This window comes from Ictidomys tridecemlineatus, chromosome 15 (genome assembly GCF_052094955.1).
Source record: "Ictidomys tridecemlineatus isolate mIctTri1 chromosome 15, mIctTri1.hap1, whole genome shotgun sequence".
Lineage (NCBI taxonomy): Eukaryota > Metazoa > Chordata > Mammalia > Rodentia > Sciuridae > Ictidomys > Ictidomys tridecemlineatus.
In genome coordinates, this window is record NC_135491.1 from 11,770,849 (window position 1) to 11,790,609 (window position 19,761).

The 19,761-nt window shown below is 46.4% G+C and overlaps 1 long non-coding RNA gene across 1 annotated transcript; it reads left to right on the plus strand.

Annotated features, from left to right (window-relative positions):
* Nucleotides 1–17,032: 17,032 nt before the first annotated feature.
* Nucleotides 17,033–19,505, plus strand: LOC144370791 (uncharacterized). The gene is made up of 2 exons (XR_013430749.1): nt 17,033–18,141; nt 18,285–19,505. It is a non-coding gene; the product is annotated as an uncharacterized LOC144370791 (long non-coding RNA).
* The last annotated feature ends 256 nt before the right edge of the window (nt 19,506–19,761 follow it).

Below are 19,761 nucleotides of genomic sequence, written 5' to 3' on the forward strand. Positions count from 1 at the left end.
CCAGCACTGCACAGCTTATATTGCAAGATAGATATGTAACTAAGTGTGGGAGGCCCTCCTCACACATGATTTGAGTTCCCTCCCTGGCTGGGTGAGAGGCGCTTAGCCACAGCTGTGTCAGAGCTTTCCCCACCTTTCTCCAGGTCCCAGGGTTTCTCCGTGCAGAGGCGTGTCTGGCCACTGCCCCGAAGACCCAATCGTTGCCCCTGACCTTGCGATGCTGCCTCCCTTAATCTTCATTGGATGGGATTTTCCCCAGAATTTCTTGTTTCCCAATAAAAGTCCACTCCTGGCATGTTCTCTCTCTTTCTCTCTCTTCTCTCTGTCTCTCCCTCTCCCTCCCTCTCCCTCCCTCTCCCTCCTTCCCTCTCTCTCCCTCTCTCCCTCTCCCCCTCTCCCTCCCTCTCCCTCCCTCTCCCTCCTTCCCTCTCTCTCCCTCTCTCCCTCTCTCCCTCCCTCTCCCTCCCTCTCCCTCCTTCCCTCTCTCTCCCTCTCTCCCTCTCTCCCTCCCTCTCCCTCCCTCTCCCTCCTTCCCTCTCTCTCCCTCTCCCTCTCTCTCCCTCTCTCCCTCTCCCCCTCTCCCTCCCTCTCCCTCCCTCTCCCTCCCTCTCCCTCCTTCCCTCTCTCTCCCTCTCCCTCTCTCTCCCTCTCTCCCTCTCCCCCTCTCCCTCCCTCTCCCTCCCTCTCCCTCCTTCCCTCTCTCTCCCTCTCCCTCTCCCTCCCCCCCCTTCTTCAGTAAACCTCACTACCACATTAGGTGGCTGGAGGCTGGAGCTAGGAGAAGCTGACAAACCTTCTTTCATGAAGCCAGCGAGGGTCGCAGGCTAGAACTAAGATTATTCTAATACTTACATTAAAAAGCAAAAAGATGCAATTTTTTAAATTTTTAAAATATACTTTAACCCCAGCTCTACAAAATATTGCCCTTTTAAAGAAAGTAATCCATATAACAACATTATTAATGAGACTATTTTCCAGGAGGTGACTCTTTGGAATCCCATAGGTATTTCTATTTATTTATTTGTGACACTGGGGATTGAATCCAGGCCCTTACACCTGCTGGGCAAGTGCTCTTCCACTGGGATACATTCCCAGCCCCTGTCTATATTTTATACTTATATTACATTTCAATTTGCACAAGGCCACATTTCAAGCACACATTACCTAAAGCTTTAGGACTTTGTATAAATGGAAATATCCAGTGTATTCTCTTTTGTATGAGGCTTCTTTCACTCCGAATCATGTGGTAAACAATAATTAGTGCATCTGTCTACTAAAGGACACCTGTGCTGTTTCCTATTGGGGGGGATAAAAAGTTTCTAGCACTATTCCTGTAAACTTATTTAACCAGACATTTGCTTTTATTTCTCTTGCACAGATACTTAGGAGTGGAACTGCTGTGTTCAAGGCTGGTGTATATTTAGTGTAGTAAGAAACTACCAGGTTCCTTGTAGAGTCGGTTCTACTATTTGACACTTCCAGGAAACAAGAACTGCATTGGCCATGTTCTTGTCAACAAGACTTCAGGAGGTCTTTGAAGTCCTCTCTATTCTGGCGGGTGTGTTTAGATTAGATTCTGTGCTATCTAATTGTGGTTCTAGTATGAATTTTCGTACTAGAAAAAAATAGGAGTTTTTCAATTGTGTATTGCATATTTGCATGCTTAGTTTATGGAATATTTGTTCTCTTTTGACCATGTTGGGGGTACCGAGGATTGAAAACAGGTGCTTTACCACTAAGCTACATCCTCATTTTTTTTTTTTTAACTTTGAGATAGGATCTCCCTAAGTTGACCAGGCTGGCCTCAAACTTGGAATCCTCCTGCCTCAGTCTCTTGGATCACTGAGATTACAGGTATTTGCCACTGGTTTTTTTTTTTTTTTTTGACCCTTTTTATTGGATAGTTTGTATTTTTATTTGTAAATTGTAGGAGATGTAGAATGCATTTTTAAAGCATTGTATTCTGGATACTGGTCTTTACAAAAACTGTGTATTGCACATACACACATACACACACACACGCGTGTGTGTGTGTATACATATGTGTTGTTGTTGTTGTTGTTGTTGTTGTTTGTACTGGTGATTGAACCTGGGGCACTTAACCGCTGAGCCACATCCCCAGCCCCTTAAAAAATAAATATTTTTAGTTGTAGATGGACATATTAGCTTTATTTTATTTATTATTTTTATGTGGTGCTGAGGATGGAACCCAGGGCTTCATACGTGCTAGGCAAGTGCTCCACCACGGAGCTACAGTCCAGAGCCCCAGCCCTGTTTGGTATTTTACTTAAGGACAGGGATTTTCTGAGTTGCTCAGGGCCTGGCTGGCTTTGAACTCACCATTCTCCTGCCTCAGCCTCCTGCGCCGCTGGGATTACAGGTGTGCACCACTGTACCCGGCTACATATCTTCTCCCAGTCTGTGGTGAGTCTATTCCTTTTCTTTTTTACTGCGTGTGTGTGTGTGTGTGTGTGTGTGTGTGTGTGTGTGTGTGTGTTACTAAATATTGAACCCAGATGTGTTTTAACACTGAGTTATGCCCTCAGCCCTTTTAAATATATATTTTTTTCTTTCGAGGCCGAGTCTCACTAAATTGCCCTGGCTGGCTTTGAATTTGTAATCCCCCTGCCTCGGCCTCCTGGATTAATGAGATTACAGCATGTGCCACTGCACCTGGCTGAGCCTATTAGTTTATGTAATTATGTCTTTTGAGGAGCAGAAGTCTGAAATATTGATGACACATGATTGTCAAGTTTTCATAAATGGTGATGGCTTTCCTGGCTTGGCTTCATGCTATAGTTCCAGAGCAACTTTCTCGACACACAGTTACCACTTCATATCCTAGGTTTAGAATTAGCTGGTAACCGCCAGGTGTGGTGGGGCACACCTGTAATCTCAGCCGCTTGGGAGGCTGAAGCAGGAGGATTGAAAGTTCAAAGCCAGCCTCAGCAATTTAGGAAAGACCTAAGCAACTTAGTGAGACCCTGTCTCTAAATAAAAGGGCTTGGGATGTGGCTTAGTGGTTAAGTACCCCTGGGTTCAATCCCCAGTACAAATAAATAAATAAATAAAGATTAGTCAATAATCAACCAGTTGTGAATCCTTAATGGTGTCTTAATTTCACATCCTGAGAGGTTCACAGAGAGAAGGAAGCAACCCACTGGATCCACCTGTTCTCCATACATGACGTCACTATTGCACATAACCCCACCTCGTCCCTAAGGTTGCTGTGAGGTTTAAATGAATGACACATTAAATCATTTGATGACATGCTAAAAAGGAGAAAAATTTGCTTACTCCCACATCATGAAGCTACTCACCTAAGTTTTTTCTAGAACCTTTATGTTTTCAGCTTTTATATTGAGGTCTATGATTCATTTAAATTAATTCATGGTGTGATGAAGAGGTGGAGATTCATCTTTCTTTCCATACAGATATTCAATCATTCCACCACCACTGGATGGAAATGCTTTCCAATCTGGACCACTTTGAAACATCTTTGACAAAACTAAAGGGTTAGGGGATAGGGCACATTATCTAAATCTTTAGAACTTTGTAGAATCTATTGTGTCACACTTCATTCACTCCCCGTGACGTGGTACACAGAAGTGGTTCTTCCTTTCTTCTCTCACACCAGAGGGGACACTGTCTACAGGACGTTCCACTGTAGATGCTGGCCTTGACCTGGCTGGGGAGGAGCTTCTGGATCTTTCCACTTAGGTCATTATTCCATCCCTAGAATTTCCCCGTTGTTCTTTTGGAAGCAAGTTGCTCCACACAGCCCACACTTGCAGACTGGGGAGTTATGCTCCTCTCCTTCCAGGCAGTGTCTACATTGTATTTTTGGAATTTTTCTGCATAAGAGATTCTTCTGTTCTCTGTTTATATTTTTATCAACCCACATGGAATCCTAGGTTTTCACTTCATACTTGGAATTATAATCCAGGACTACTTTATATGTATTTTGTGGCTCAGTTGTTCCAGCTTTGGCCACTGAGAGGGTTCTGGTGTCCCCCCGACATTCCTTCTAACTTGGCGGATTTCCTCAGTGGTACGGTCCCTGAAATTCTTCGACTTTTGTGGCATTAGCCGGGTTGGCTACAGTCTGAGCTGCACATGCGTAGTTCGGGGGTCAGGTGGAGATGTGGGCAGCATTTATCAGAAGGATTTGGGGTTCTTCCTTTCTGCATCTTTTCTTTCTGGGGTTTCTCTTGATACCTTACAGCTGTTTTCGTCATCCAAACTCTGTCAGCTGTCTATGGACTGAGTCCTCTGAAAATGTGAGCCTCTAAATAAACTTTTCCTCCCCCCCAAATTGTTCTTGTCAGGTCTTTTAACCACAGCAACAAAAAGACAGTAGAGTTGTGTGATTTTTTTTTCCGCTTTGGTCACTTATTTGGGGACAGGCAGTGACTGAGTAAGATGTTGGATCTTGCCAGATCATCTAAACAAAGTCGGGAAGTTGAGAGTATATTCAAAGAGAGATTATGAGTGAGTGGAATTTCAGGTTGGAAAGGAGGAAAGTTAGGATCTGAGAGATTTGACAGATAGTTCATTCATTTGTTCAATGCTTTTTTTTTTTTTTTTTCCAGTACTGGGGATTAGAAACCCGGGTTTTGCACATGCTAGGCAAACGCTCTACTGCTGAGCCACAATCCCATCCTCAATAATCCTTTTACTATTATGACTTAATTTATTTCTGCAACTTGTCCTTACTAAATGGTCACAGGCAGCCTCTTCAAGATGTGATCCTGCCTTGCCCAGTGGCCTGGTGCGCTGGGATTACAGGCACAGGCCACTGGGCAAGGCAGGATCACATCTTGAAGAGGCTGCCTGTGACCAATTGTGGGACAAGTTGAGAATTAAATTAAGTCATAATAGTAAAGGATTATTGGGCTGGGATTGTGGCTCAGCAGTAGAGCACTCGCCTAGCATGGGCAGGGCCCGGGTTCGATCCTCAGCACCACATAAAAATAAAGGTACTGTGTTAAAAAAAAGGAAGAAAATTTTAAAAAGGATTATAACCCATTGAATAAATAATAACCCTTACTGATAAACATGAGTTCATACTGAAATAAACAGGAATCCATACGGCTACATATGAGTTCACATTGATACAAATAATCAAGAAAGAAGAAAAGTTTTTCCTTGTGGTCAAAAGTCCACTAATGAAAGTAGAAGGAAAGATGGAATCAGAACATGCTGGGCATCTCCTCATAACAACCACCGATTCAGTTAAGAATCAGTAACAGATGCTAAGATCAGGGGGTGCAAATCTGAGGAGTCGTGGGATATGTCCTCGGTTTCTCTCTCCACAAGATACTAATTAATTCCTCAGAGGGAAATAGTGACATAAAAGGAAAACTCTGGCAGATACCACTTTAACCAAGTGATCAAAGCTAACATCACGAGTCACAGGACAAACAGACATCATGTGCCTCCTGATAGGCCGCACTGAGCAAGGCCACAGCCTCACTTCCGTGGTATTTGGCAAAACATGCACAACCTGATTCTAATCATGCGGAAACATCAGACAAGCCCCAGCTGAGGGGCATTCTGCAAAATAACTGATCTCTGCTCTCAAAAACACCAGTGTTGCTGGGGCGATGGCACATGCCTGTAATCCCAGTGACTCAGAAGGCCCAGGCAGGAGGTTGTAAGTTCGAGGCCAGCCTCAGCAATTTAGCGAGGCCCTAAGCAACTTAATGAGACCCTGTGTCCAAGTAAAAAATGGATGTGTCTCGGTGGTTAAGTGCCCCTGGGTTCACTCCTGGGACCAATAAAATAAAATAAAACATAAAAAAGGGGTGGGGGCATGGGGTTAGAAAGGATGGTGGAATGTGATCGACATTGTTATCCAAAGTACATGTATGAAGGCACGAATTGGTGTGAATATACTTTGTATACAACCCGAGATATGAAAAATTGTGCTCTATATGTGTAATAAGAATTGTAACGCATCCCGCTGTCACATATAAATTTAAAAAATTAATTACAAAAAAGGGATGGGGATGTGACTCAGTGTAAATGACCATGGGTTCAATCCCTAGTAACAGAAAAAGAAAAAAATTTAAAAGAAAGAACACATGATGAAAATTTACCAGAAATAAAGAGTGGTGATACACCTACCTCTTAGAGTCCTTGTGAGGATTAAAATGAGTATATTTACATATAAAACAGGACAGCTTGGCATCTTGGAAGTGCTCAGTAAGTGCTGATATTATTATTTTTTTAAGGGACAGGACCTTGCTATGTCATCTAGAATGGCCTTGACCTCCTGGGCTCAAGTCATTTTCCTGAGTAGCCGGATTTTCGGGCACTTGCACTAGACAAGTGTTATCTATTTTGTCTTTGTGTCTCCTGCAACTTATAGAGAGTAGATATTTGCCTACTACGTGCTCCTTCCATTAAAAAAATTTTTTTAGTTGTCAATGGACACAAAACTTTTATTTTATTTATTTTTATGTGGTGCTTAGGACCAAACCCAGTGCCTCACAGGTGCGAGACAGCCGCTTTACCACTGAGCAACAACCCAGCCCCTCATTCCATTTTTTAAAAACAGTCATTGTTTGCACATGCCAGGAACTATGCAGACATTGTACCCTTTTTTTTTTTAAAGAGAGAGTGAGAGAGGAGAGAGAGAGAGAGAGAGAGACAGAGAGAGAAAGAGAGAGAATTTTTAATATTTATTTATTTTTTTAGTTCTCGGCGGACACAACATCTTTGTTTGTATGTGGTACTGAGGATCTAACCGGGGCCGCATGCATGCCAGGCGAGCGCGCTACCGCTTGAGCCACATCCCCAGCCCGGACATTGTACCCTTATCACTGGAAACTCTGAATTCTTATAAAACAATATTTGCATGTTATTTTCCATCAGTTTTTTTGGGGGGCAGGTGAAGGGTATCAGGGATTGAACTTGGGGGCACTCAACAACTGAGCCACATCCCCAGCCCCATTTTGTATTTTATTTACAGACAGGGCCTCACTTGAGTTGCCTATGGCCTCACTTCTGCTGGGGCTGGCTTTGAACTCACGATCTTCCTGCCTCAGCCTCCTGAGCTCCTGGGATTACAGGAGTGCACCACTGTGCCTGGTCACATGCCTCTTATTCTTTCCTGGACTCTCCGCCTCTGACCTATCATTAGCATAAATCCAGGTGTCAGCTCACTGTGATCCTAATGGCTTTGATGCATGTCATTTTAAACATCCCAGTGGGCAGAGGCAGCTGGGATCAGTGACTTTCCTTAGAACAGGTAAATCCCAGGAAGAAGCAAACGTGTCCTTTGGGGTGGGACAGGTCCACGTTCATCGTCTATACTTATTACCTGTGTGGACTGGGCGGGTGCCTTCACTTGTGTGAGCCCAGGTGTCTCATCTGTGCCATCACACGGGGTTCCTAGGGTAGCAGGAGGCTGGTGGAGGGTGGGCCTTCACACCCTGGCTGGGCAGGGCATTTAGTAGTTCGTAGCTGCTGCTCTTCCTGAGCCCTGTGTCTTCTGCTTTTTGCACTCATAACGCACCTGTTGTATCACGTGGTTCACACAGCAGCAAGATCTGGGGTTCAAGCCACCGAGTTTACAACATGGGGACCAAGGACCCAAACTCCAGTTGGGGTCTGTGCTAATGGGATTTTCCCTTCCTGATGAGTGAGCTATGTGAGAAATATGACAAAAATCATTTTAAAAACCCAGTGGGCGCATGACTGCACGTGTGGTGTGACTTACATGGTGTACAACCAGAGAAATGAAAAGTCGTGCTGCCATTGTGTATGTGAACCAAAATGCACTCTGCTGTCATGTATGGCTAACCAGAACAAATTAAAAAAAAAAAACACAGCGGATAGAGTAGTTAGCCCATCAGAGAGACCTGGGGCTTTTCACATAATGGGAACATACCATTCTGCATATTACCTTTTTAAACGGCATTATCTTCAAGATCTTTCTAGATTAATAGATACATGTCTTTTTTTTTTTTGATGCTCATAAACATCACACTTTCACATTACCCATGTGTCATGGCACAAGGAGAGACACTGATCCCAGTCTAAACACCACGCTGACTCTAACCACTGAGATAATGACCTTCATCAAAGCCATTAGGATCACAGCCAACTGACACCTGGATTTATGCTAAGGATAGGTCAGAGGCAGAGAGTCCAGGAAAGAATAAGAGGCATATGGCCAGACTTGGTGGTGCACGCCTGTAATCCCAGCAGCTCAGGAGGCTGAGGCAGGAGGATCATGAGTTCAAAGCCAGCCTCAGCAAAAGTGAGGCCCTCATGAATGTACCATCATTAAATTATGCAGTCCCCTTCTGATGGATACCTTGCTTATTCTAGTTTCGATCTTTGGAAAGGATCTTTTGACAGCCCTTCCTTTGGAAAGAATAATTTCTGGGTCTTTGCAACCTTTAGCTTGAGCTCCATGGTAGACATTTGTGCCATGATGCGAGTGTCCGGGAGTCTGTGCTGTACAACGTGGCCAGGCAACATGCAGGTGTTGAGCACTTGAAGTGGGTGGATGTGGGACACTGAGGTTTTAATTTCATTCAATTTCAATTAACTTAAAGAGCCACACATGGCTTGTGGCCAACACATTAAACTTTGCAGTTGGTTTGTTTTTTTTTGTACATGAGATTGAACTCAGGGGCCCTTGACCACTGAGCCACATCCCCTGCCCTATTTTGTATTTTATTTACAGAAAGGATCTCACTGAGTTGCTTAGGGTCTCACTTTTACCGAGGCTGATTTTGAACTCATGATCCTCCTGCCTCAGCCTCCTGAGCCTCTGGGATTACAGGCGTGCACCCCTGCAGCAGGTGAATGGTGCTGTTTTGATGGACAATTACACGTTGATAAAACTGGAGTGCGTCCTCTCATAACTGGGTTCCATGAACAAATGGTGGTTCCCAATTTGGGATCCAAGCACTGATACCATTTCTCCACGACGAGGCAAGACAGTTCTTGGGAACTAGTCTGTGTTTTTTGGTATCTGCCATTTATTTTCCTTGAGCCTCAGTTTCCCAATCTGTCAAATGTTGGAGCAATAACATTCCCTTTGTAGGGTGTTATGAGGTCAGGCTAAAACCCTAAGCCAGCTCCAACTTTTCCTAGCTGTTCAACCTCGGGATTGCCAAAACAGAGGCTAGAGAAAGAAGAGGAAGAGAGAGAGGGGAAGGAAACAAAGAGCAGGAGAATAGAGTCAGGTGAAAAGCCACCATGGGAAAATGACAAGACCTCTGCCCAGGGTTTGTTTTTTCCCCAAGGTTTCGGCTTTGCGGTCCACGTGTGAGAAATGGATTTTAACATCAGGCAGGGCTTGCTGGGGACAATGACAGGGTGAGTTTGCTTAAAGGAGCCTTCCTGGTTTCTGTTCTTCCCAGGTGTGTACTTTTAATGAAGGGCTCTGTTTTATTGTATCTTTTGAAGTCCTGGGTTCAGGACCTCACTCATGCTAGGCAAGCACTCCACCGCCGAGCCACATCCCAGCCCTTTTTATTTTTATTTTGAGACAGGGTCTTACTACGTCGCTGAGGCTGTCCTTGAACTTGTGACCCTCCTGCCTCAGCCTCCCCTGTCACTGGGATTACAGGCGTGCACCACCATGCCTGGCTATATTTTATTTCTATAAGTGATATACAAATATCTTCTTGCTGTGAAACAATTTTAAAAATACAGAGAACAAAAGGTCCTTTTTGCGATTGGGCCATCCGCCTGTTACACAGGGGGAAATTTGGAAATGTCTTTTGAAATGACAGAGGTCGATCACTTTTTCCCTGGGATTATTTTAAGGGACGTTCAATTCTTTTCAACTGTGAAGCTGGCAGCTTGCAGGGATGTGTCATCCCTGTGACCCGCAGATCTCTACATTCTCCAAATAGTATTTTGGTCCTGTTTACCCCTATTTTCCCCCTTTATCTTTGCGAGCAATTATAGCAATTAAATATAGCAACATAGCAATTCAAATTCAAATTTTCTCTGGCACATTCACTGATAGCCATTTTCTCTGTGCCTTAGATGTTGGAGTGGCATTTAGAGCGAACATACTCTCTCTTTTAATTCAGGAAGAAGAAGAAGGAGGGGGAGGGGGAGGGGGAGGGGTGGGGAGGGGGAGAAGGAGAAGAAGAAGAAGTCCCTCCATCCTCTGTCTTTGTGCCATGGGGTGACCTAGGAATCCCATTATAATGCACAAACCATTTTTCTTTACATTGCATTAAAGAAAGAAGCAAACCTAGGACCGTTTCAATCCCCAAGCACCAAAACAAAAACAACCCCCCCCCCCCCCCCCCCGACAAAACTAGAAGAAGCTAGATATTCATCAGAAAATGACTGGATAATTTAAAGATGGTACATTTAGATAGTGTGATGCTTTATGAGCATAAAATCAAATAAATAAAAAGACAAAGCCAGGCGCAGTGACGCAGGCCTGCAATCCCAGCAGCTCAGAAGGCTGAGGCAGGAGGATTGAGAGTTCAAAACCAGCCTCAGCAAATTGAGGCTCTCAGTAACTCAGTGAGACCCTGTTTCTAAGTCAAATGCAAAATAGGGTGGGGATGTGGCTCAGTGGTCGAGTGCCCCTGAGTTCAATTCCCAGTACTCCCCTCCCCACCCGGCAAAAGGACACATCTCTGTGTTAATCTGGAAAGATCTTGAAGCCTGTTTTTAAAATGTATGCAGAATGGTCTGCTACCCTTATGTAAAAAGATGATCTTTGTATAAATGCTGTATGTGCCTTAAAATATCAATAAATATCCACCAGGTAATAAACACCTTTGCCTCTGGAAAAGAAATTAAGTGACCATGGGATGGAGGGGCCACTGTCCGAATGTCCAGTCCCCTTCTGATGAATATCTCCCACCCTTCTTCTCTGTGCAGTCTTGGCCAGGTCACATGCCTTCTCTGAACCTCAGCTTCCCCCTTTGGAAAGGAGGGTCACTAAATGAGAGGCTGCTCTCCCCTTCCAGAGGAGAACACTGGAGACCCCTGTGGGAGAGGGCCTCCTACACACCCCCTGGTGGTCGGGGACATCACCTGGAGCTTGCTCCAACTTTCTGCTTCACACAAAGGTAAAGAATTCTGAAGCACTGGTCAGGGTGGCCCATGCCTGTAATCCCAGCGACACGGGAGGCTGAGGCAGGAGGATTGAAAGTTCAAGGTCAGCCTGGGCAACTTAGTGAGACCCTGTCTCAAAAAAAATAAAGGTAGAGACCCCCTCATTCCATACCTAGTGCTGTAAACAAACAGAAATAAATGCAACAAGAGAGTCTGCAGCCCCATGTGCCAGGGGATTTTTCCAGCTCCTTGGAGACAGGATCTGCCCCCATCTCTTCACTCCCAGCCACGCCCTCTTACTTGGAAACAGCGGTGGGATTCTCCCTCAGCATTCTCAAGAGCTTTCTCTCCACTGAGGCCTCTGGTGGGACAGATAGCAGACCCCCTGGCCTCGTGCTCACCAAAGCGCACAGTCTCTCTTCTCTGTGCGGGTAGCCTGGTTGGCTGGGCGCAGATTCCTCCAAGAGCTCATGACTTTGGGTGAGTCCCACTTTCCCTGCCTCGGTTTCCTCATCTGTAACATGGAAGCAATACCGGTCCCCGCTTCACAGGGTGGTCGTGAGGACGTATTAATTAGTTACCATGTCTGTGTCTACACCCACCCTCTGAAGGGATTTTTGTACAATTCCTAAATGTTTTGCAAACCTATTCATTTCTACCACCGGAGCCAGGCCACCCTTCTCCTGTTTGCCCCTGTTCTCGCCACTTCCACCGTCACATCCTTGCTCCTGTTCAGCAGTTTCCTGTGCTCCTGGACCTCTGGGCATAGAGAGGGGTCCCTCTTTCCCAGGCCTTGAAGAAATGCATGGCCAGGTGGCTTACCACGACCAATGAGTAAGAGCGGCAGTGACAAGTATTGCTTCCGGGTGGAAGCGTTGAAGAGCTAGTGTGTGAGATGCTTGGTGTTCCTCGCCCTCTTTGACATGATGACAACTTTCCAAATGGTGGAGCTTTTGTTAGTCAGGGACCTAGAGTGAGGACATGGTAGAAAAGAGTCCCCGGGCTGGGATTGTAGCTCAGCAGTAGATGCTTACCTAGCGTGCCCTGGGTTCCATCCCCAGCATAAAAAAAATAAAGAAAGGAAGGAAGGAAGGGAGGGAGGGAGAAAAGGAGGATGAATCCGTCCTTAGAGGTCCATAGCAAATGTCACACAAGCAGAGAATAAACCTTTGATGTTTTAAGCCACTGAATTCTGGAGCTGTTTGTCATAGCAGCATAACTCAGCCTATGCTAACCTTCACTTTTTCTGCAGTTGGAATCAGCAGCAAATCTGGTCAAACCCTCCACTGCCTGTGTTCTTTTTAATGACTCCCTAATCCTCTCAGGATAAAATCCCAATGCTCTACCAGGGTTCAGAAGGCTGTCTAGGACCTGTCCTTTCCTCACTCTGCTGACTATGCTTATCTTTAGCCTCTCCCTACCTTTTATTTACATTTATATTCCAGTTGCTCTGACGTTTTGGTTTACTGTAAGCATCTGCTCACTTGCAGGGCTTTGCATGGGTTTGTTGTTCCTTAGGTTTTTCCCTTGTTCTCCCCGCCCCCCTTCTGTCTGGTTGACACATACTCCTTCCAACTTTGGCTTGGATACCCTCTCCACCAGGCAGCCTTCCCTGAATACCAGTCCAGGTCAGCTTCCTTCCATGGGGTTTGCCCCATAATTGGTCTGACCCACTTGAGATTATGGGTTTCTATGGAATGAACCTGCCTTTGCCACTGGACTTTGAGTCCCTGAGGACAGGGCTGGGGTTGGGTTGGCAGCAGCACACAGCTCTGGGTTGGGCACAGAGGACAATCTCACCAGCTGACTGTTGAATGAATAACAGATTTTGAGTTCAGATGTTAACTGATTGATTTATCACAGATTTCTGAGAAGCAAGGGTGCTGTCTTTCCCTCTCCTCTCTGCACTTTTCTCCTGACAGGCTTCCTCCAGAACTGAGACTTGACTGTTGGCATAATTTACTCCTCCGTGGCAGCCCTAGGCTGCAAGGAAGTGGTTGTGGTTTCTATGAGAAACTCCAGAGAAATTCGTTTTTTCTTGACTCTTCTGACCAATCCTTTCCAAATTTCTTGACTGACTCAACACCCTCACCAAACATTTGAGTGATTGACCCCAGGGATGCTATACCACTGAGCTACATCCCCAGCCCTTTTTATGTTTTATTTTGAGACAGGGTCTCACTAAGTTGCTTGGGGGTTCCTTAAGTTGCCGATCTCAAGTCCCCGAACTTGAGATCCTCCTGCCTCAGCCTCCCGAGTTGCTGTGATGACTGGTGTGTGTCACCGTGCCTGGCTGATTATTTTTTAATTGCTTCTTCGGGTTCACCCTCCTCCTCCCCCACCATCTCTTGGGAGTGTGATTGTACCTTGGAAGGCTCATCAGTATGCACTACATTTGGGCTTTCTTGACCTCTAGTTTCCTGTCTGGTTTGACCACCAGGGAACTCTGTTGAGAGACTGGAGGGTGGGCACTTATTTCCACAGCTCCCTCCCTTAAGTGGGTGGCCTTGGGCTGGCTGTGTCTTCCCACAGAAGGCCACAGATACTTCCCGGAGATCCTGTCCTCACACACCTGGGTTCTGGTAATGGTTGCCCTTCTGGTCTGGTGTGGTAAGAGCTCCTACCTTGGTGCTGCCACACCACCCTTTGTAGGTTCCCTACCCATTGCCTCCACCCTGATAAATAGTCTATTAAAACTCCCCCCAATTACTCAGTTTCTGTTGGCTGTCTGTTTCCTGCTGAGCGCCTGAGTGTCACAGCAGCTAACAGGGTCTGAGAACCTCCTAAGAGTCCAACAGCTGTTCCAGTGCTTTGTGGGACAGAATCTCCTTAATCTACCTGAGTGTCCTGTGCAGAAACAGAGCCCTGGAGAGGCTACAGGGACAGTGCCAAGTTTCTGAAGGGACAAGGGTCCCACCCAGTTGTCCTGTTAATCCTAAAAGCACCTGGGAGTCTGGGGAGTCACCAAGCCTGGTTGGCGTTTAGAGAGCTCCCTCTGGTGGCTTGGAGGAGCATTGTCAGCTGAGCATTTGCAGCTGGATCCTGCTGCAGAGAGAGACGCTGACAGATGGCTCTGCTTGGGTTTGCAGGACGTCTTTTTGGAGAAGTGATGCAGGAGCAGGGGTCTTAAAAGACAAGTAGCACGTACAGAAACCTAAGAGAACAGGGAACTGGGTGGGAGGGATTAGGGAAAAAAGTTTGGGGAAATAGGTCAGGACCCGTTCTGGAGAGAACTTTGCCACTGGGACTTTGTCCTGTAACACAGTTCGGAGCTTGTGAACCTGTGAACCGGCAAGTTTCAAAGAGAATTGGAGGATTAGATATTCAGGTTGTCAACTTTTTATTCAGCAGTATGCACGTAAAAACAAACAAGCATTTTAATTCATTCTAAAGGCTTTTAATGAACACCTACTGTGAGTTAGCTCTTGGAAGTATCTGGGACCCTCTCAGAGTCTAGAGTCATAAAAAGTCCCTAATAGAAGGAATGCATGAAGTTAAAGTTAATTGCTGGAGTATCGAAGGGACAGGAAGAGCTACTGGGAATGAGGTCAAGTGGGTGGAGTTTGTGGATGACTTTGGAGCTAGCTGGAAAGAGAGTTGAAAGTCTCAGTCTTTATATGATCATTAACAATGTCATCTTTAAAAATGGTTCCATCCTAGCAAGGTGCAGTGCACACCTGGAATCCCACTTACTGAGGAGGCTGAGGCAGGAGGATCACAAGTTCAAGGTCAGCCCGGGCAACTTAGGGAGATCCTGTCTCAAAATAAGAAAATAAAAAGGGCTGCTGTAGCTCAGTGGTAGAGCACCCCTGGGTTCAACCCCCAGTACCCAAACCAAACAAAACAACCAATTAAAAATGGTTATGTCATACATGCTGGGGATCTTGGGAAGGGGTCCTACAATAGAAATATCCAGTTCTGGAAAAACATCACACACATGTGGGACACACACTCCTACACCTTCTCACGTCCACTTGGCTGCAAAGGAGAAGAGAATAAAACTTTCCCAGAGCCCACAGTGGGCCAGGTACAAAGTCAGGATGTGAATCCTGGCAGACAAGCCTGAGGTCTAACCGCTTTCCTCCACTGTTTAAGTAACTTTTTTTGTAGGATTTCTTATTTTTTTTTTTCTAAGTCCGTGCTTACTTCTGTTTCCTTCTTTCCAACGGCATTACGTGGACTCCGGGGAATTGTACAAAGGGGTGACTTGTGCCACAGCAGGTTTGTATCAGGCTCATCTTTCAGGGAACAGTTATCAGAAGTCAGGACTAAGTGACTCCAGCTCCTCGGCCCTCTATACCTGAAAGCTACCATTTCCTAGAACACCACCCGCCTGCTACTGAAATCTCCAGTGAAAGGACTTGTAAGTCCTAGGTTGTGCAGGGAGGAGGTAAGGTGGCACGCACGGCCCTGAGGGGCAGGAGGACTCAAGCTGAAGAAGGGCAGGGAGGAGGGTGGTCAGCAGCAGGCCCGATGGTGACCAGGGCTCACTTCTCAAACCGGCCAGCGGCTTCCTTCTCATTTAGGGGAACGTCGCTCCCTCACATGACCCCCAGCCGCGGGCTCTGGCCCCTGCTACCTCTCTGATTTCACTCCTGGCGCTGCCCCTCGCCTGTAGCTCGGCAGGCAGCCCAGTGGGCCTCCCCCTTGACCTCAGGGCCATTCCCTCTGTCTACGAGTGTGGAGCTAACGGTCACTGCGTACTTTGTGCCAGGATGGTTCGAAGCAATTTATAGCTATTAACTTGATTAGTCTCTTTCTCCCTCCCTTCAGGTGGCCTCTCCCTGTGGTCTTCCCAGGCCATCCTATTAAACACCCCCAGCCTGAACCTTCAACACGAACCACTTCTTTCTTCCTTCTTTCAGTACAGGGAACTGAACCCAGGGGTGCTTTACCACCGAGCTACCTCCCCAGCCCTTTTAATTTTTTTGAGACAGGGTCTCGCTAAATTGCTGAGAGCCTTGCTAAGTTGTGAGGTTGGCCTCGAACTTACAATCCTCCTGCCTCAGCCTCCCAAGCCTCTGGGATTACAGGAGTGCTTGGCAACGTTTATCTACAACTAACATATATTAAGCTTGGCCTTCTTTCTTTTCTTTTACTAAAGGGACTCCCTTTAGTCCCTCTGGAACACTTGTCACTACCTGATGCAGTATGTTCCACTCTCTGGATACACCACATTTTGTTTGTCCATTCGACAGTGGATGGGCTTTTGGATAGCTCTGTGTGTGTGTGCGTGTGTGTGTGTGTGTGTGTGTGTGTGTGTGTGTTTTGGTTTTTTTTTGTACCAGGGATTAAATGGACCTATGGGCACTTAAACACTGAGCCACACCCAACCTTTTTTTATATTTCATTTAAAGACTAAGTCTTTCTGAGTTGCTTAGGGCCTCACTAAATTGCTGAGGCTGGCTTTGAACTCACAATCTCCTGCTTCAGCCTCCTGAGCTGCTGGGATTATAAGCATGCACCACTGATCCCAACTGCATTTTTTTTAATTTTTATTTTTATTTATTTTTATTTTTTTTTAAAGAGAGAGTGAGAGAGGAGAGAGAGAGAGAGAGAGAGAGAGAGAGAGAGAGAGAGAGAGAATTTTTAATATTTATTTTTTAGTTCTCGGCGGACACAACATCTTTGTTGGTATGTGGTGCTGAGGATCGAACCCGGGCCGCACGCATGCCAGGCGAGCGTGCTACCGCTTGAGCCATATCCCCAGCCCCTGCATTTTTTTTTTTTAAATCACATAAATAGTACTTGGACTCAATCCTGCTGTAGAAATTCCAGTAATAACAACTCAAGTAGAATAAAAGTGAATGTTGGGCTGGGATTGTGACTCAACAGTAGAGCACTTACCTAGCACGTGTGAGGCCCTGAGTTCGAACATCAGCACCACATAAAAAGAAATAAATAAAGTACCAATGACAACTGAAAAAAAAATTTTTTTTTAAAGGGATTGTTTCTCTTTTCGAGATTCCTGGGTCTCCTCTTCCATTCATGAGCATTTCCCACCCGTGGCCCTGGAGCAGGGAGATGCAGTATTTCACGGGCAAAAAATGTCAACAGTAAAGACAAGACTGACCCCAGGCAGTCACAGGGACCCAGGCACTCTCTGCAGCGCTCTCCACATTTGAGCTCATTGAACTGTCACAACAATAGACCCAGACTCCAGAGAGCGCCTGCCTCTCACACGCCTCCTCTTCCTCCCCCTCTTCCCGTTCCTCATACACTCCAACCTCTCGCCCATCTCGGGGCCTTTGCACCTGCCGTGACCTCGGAGGGGAGAGTTCTCCCTGTCCATCTGCCCCCTCTTCACATCACCCCTCTGAGGGCCAACTTGTGAAGACAGCATGTCCCCAGCCCTTCCTCCCTTTAGTCCCTCTGGAACACTTGTCACTCCTGACGTCATGTCATAGATCTCTTGGCATCTGGAACTCTGGCTTCCTCCTCACACAGAGCAATAGCAGCCCCATAAACATTAGGTTCATGAGTGATTGAACAATCCTGTTGGGTTTGTCAAACGAAAATAATGGGAGAGAGAGACAAGGGGGAGACACTCCCCAGAGAAAGAGTGTATCATTCAGGGCCAGGCATGGTGGTGCCCACCTGTAATCCCAGCAACTAGGGAGGCTGAGACAGGAGGATCACAAGTTTGAGTCCAGCCTCAGCAATTCAGCTAGACCTTATCTCGAAATAAGAAATAAAAAGGATTGGGGGAAGCAGCTCAGTGTAAAGTACTCATGAGTTCGATCTCATTTAGAAAAAAAAGAAAGAATATGAAAGAGTTGATGCAGAGCTAGCAGGAATTGCAATCCAAGATATGTGAGTCACAGGGACATCAGGAGAGGCTGGGACAAGGACAAGGGCATGCTTTAAAAAAAAAAAAGGCGACATGAGCTGCTTTGGCACAGCCCTGGTGACAGCAGCTTACTGCAGAAGTTGCTGTTGGCCTGTTGGTGGGGACGGCCACTGCTGGGCGAGTGTCTTGGGTCAGGGGCTTACCTGGAGCGGGGGCTGTTGCAGGCAATGTCCTCACAGAAGTGACTTACCTGGAGTTTTCGTTGTTTGGGAGTCTGCGGGATAGTTGTCCTCCTGGGGGTACGTGTGTGACTTTCTTGAGGCAAGTCCTGTTCCAGGGTGAGGGTGTGAGGGATCCTTTGTCATGGCCTCCTTGCTGTGTTTTGTTAGGGTTTGACATAGTGACTCCATGTTGACATAGTGACTCCATGTGACTTCCACAGGTCAGAAGTGCTGTTATTCCAGTCCACAGATGAGGAATCTAAGACACAGGTAGGTGAAGTCGCTCAGCCCACAGAGTCGAGAAGGGTTTCAAATCCAAGCAGTCTGGCTTCAGGATTGGACTGGGGAGCTACAGGCTTTCTGTACCGGTTAGCTACGATTATGCTGTGGAACAAACAGACCAGCACTCGGGTGCATTTGTTTAGCTCATAAATTTGTGGGTGGGCAATTTAGACTGGCCTTGGCTGGATGATTCTTCTGGGCTCCACTGTGCTTGCTCACACGTCTGGGGGGTCAGCTGTTAGCTAACCGAGGTGGTCTTGGCTGTGATCCCTGGCACAACTTTGGTTGTACTCCATCTTCCGATAAGCTCTCTTGGGCTTGTTCTTATAGAGGTACAAATGGAGAAGTTGTGCCCAGGCTTAAAATGGGCACACTGCCCCTTCTGTCACACTCTGTTGGTGAAAGCAAGTCACATGGCCAGCCTAGAATCATGAAGCTACAAAACTCCAAGGTGATGGAGATGGGTCGAGGAAGGAGTGAAGAATCAGGGCCAGCATCTGCTCTGCTGCCCATCAGCTCACAGTCTGGGCTTTGCTCCCAGGCAGGAGCGTCACAGGTGCTTTGGGAGAGGACGGCAGACGGCTCGGTCTCCTGAGTCTCTGGGATTATGGGCCTTGTGCTTGCAACTTGCAACTTCTTTGAAGGACCCTCCCAGGTCAGGATGGATGGGGGCTTGTGTGGAAAGGGAACAAGTAGGAGAGGGTGGCTCCGTAAAAAGCTGTTGGTCTGCAGTTCTCGTCTGGGTGTGGCTGGTTCTCCAGAGGAAGTTGGCAGGAAGCTCTGGAGGTGTCACATTTGCGGTTGGTGAGGGTGAGTGCTATTTGTTCTTACGCACTGTCTTACCTGTTTCAGCCTGGCCCTTGCCTTCCCTCCTCTTCCTTTCTTCCCTGCCCCCCTCCTTCCTTCTTTCTCCCTTTCCTGTGATACTGGAGATTGAACCCAGGGCGGCTCTATCACTGATTGCTATCCAACTTGTGACCCTCCCGACTCAGCTTCCCGAGTCTCTGGGATTATCGCCTGCACCACAGTACTGGCCATGTTTCGAGTTTCTTCTTTTTTTTTAATGACACAGCTCTTTATCTATTTATGCTTTTCTTAATTTGGGACCTTTATCTCAATGAAGCATCAGTTTTTAAATAAAGATACAAATGAGGACACCATTTCAAGACCTTTTGAGCTCATTTCAAAATGTCTTCTGGTCATTCTTGTGTAGACCTCGGGCCTCACAAACCCAGGTTCCCTCCTAGTCACATGCATCTCGTGCACAGAAGCCACCAAAACATCCCAACAGCTCCATGAAGCTGGGACTGTGATTATCTCCATTTTATAGAGGAGGGAGATTCTAGTGGTTTGCACAAACCAGTTTCCCAGAAGGTTGGCTGCTTGTAAAAATCATCAGAACAGATGGTTCTAGAA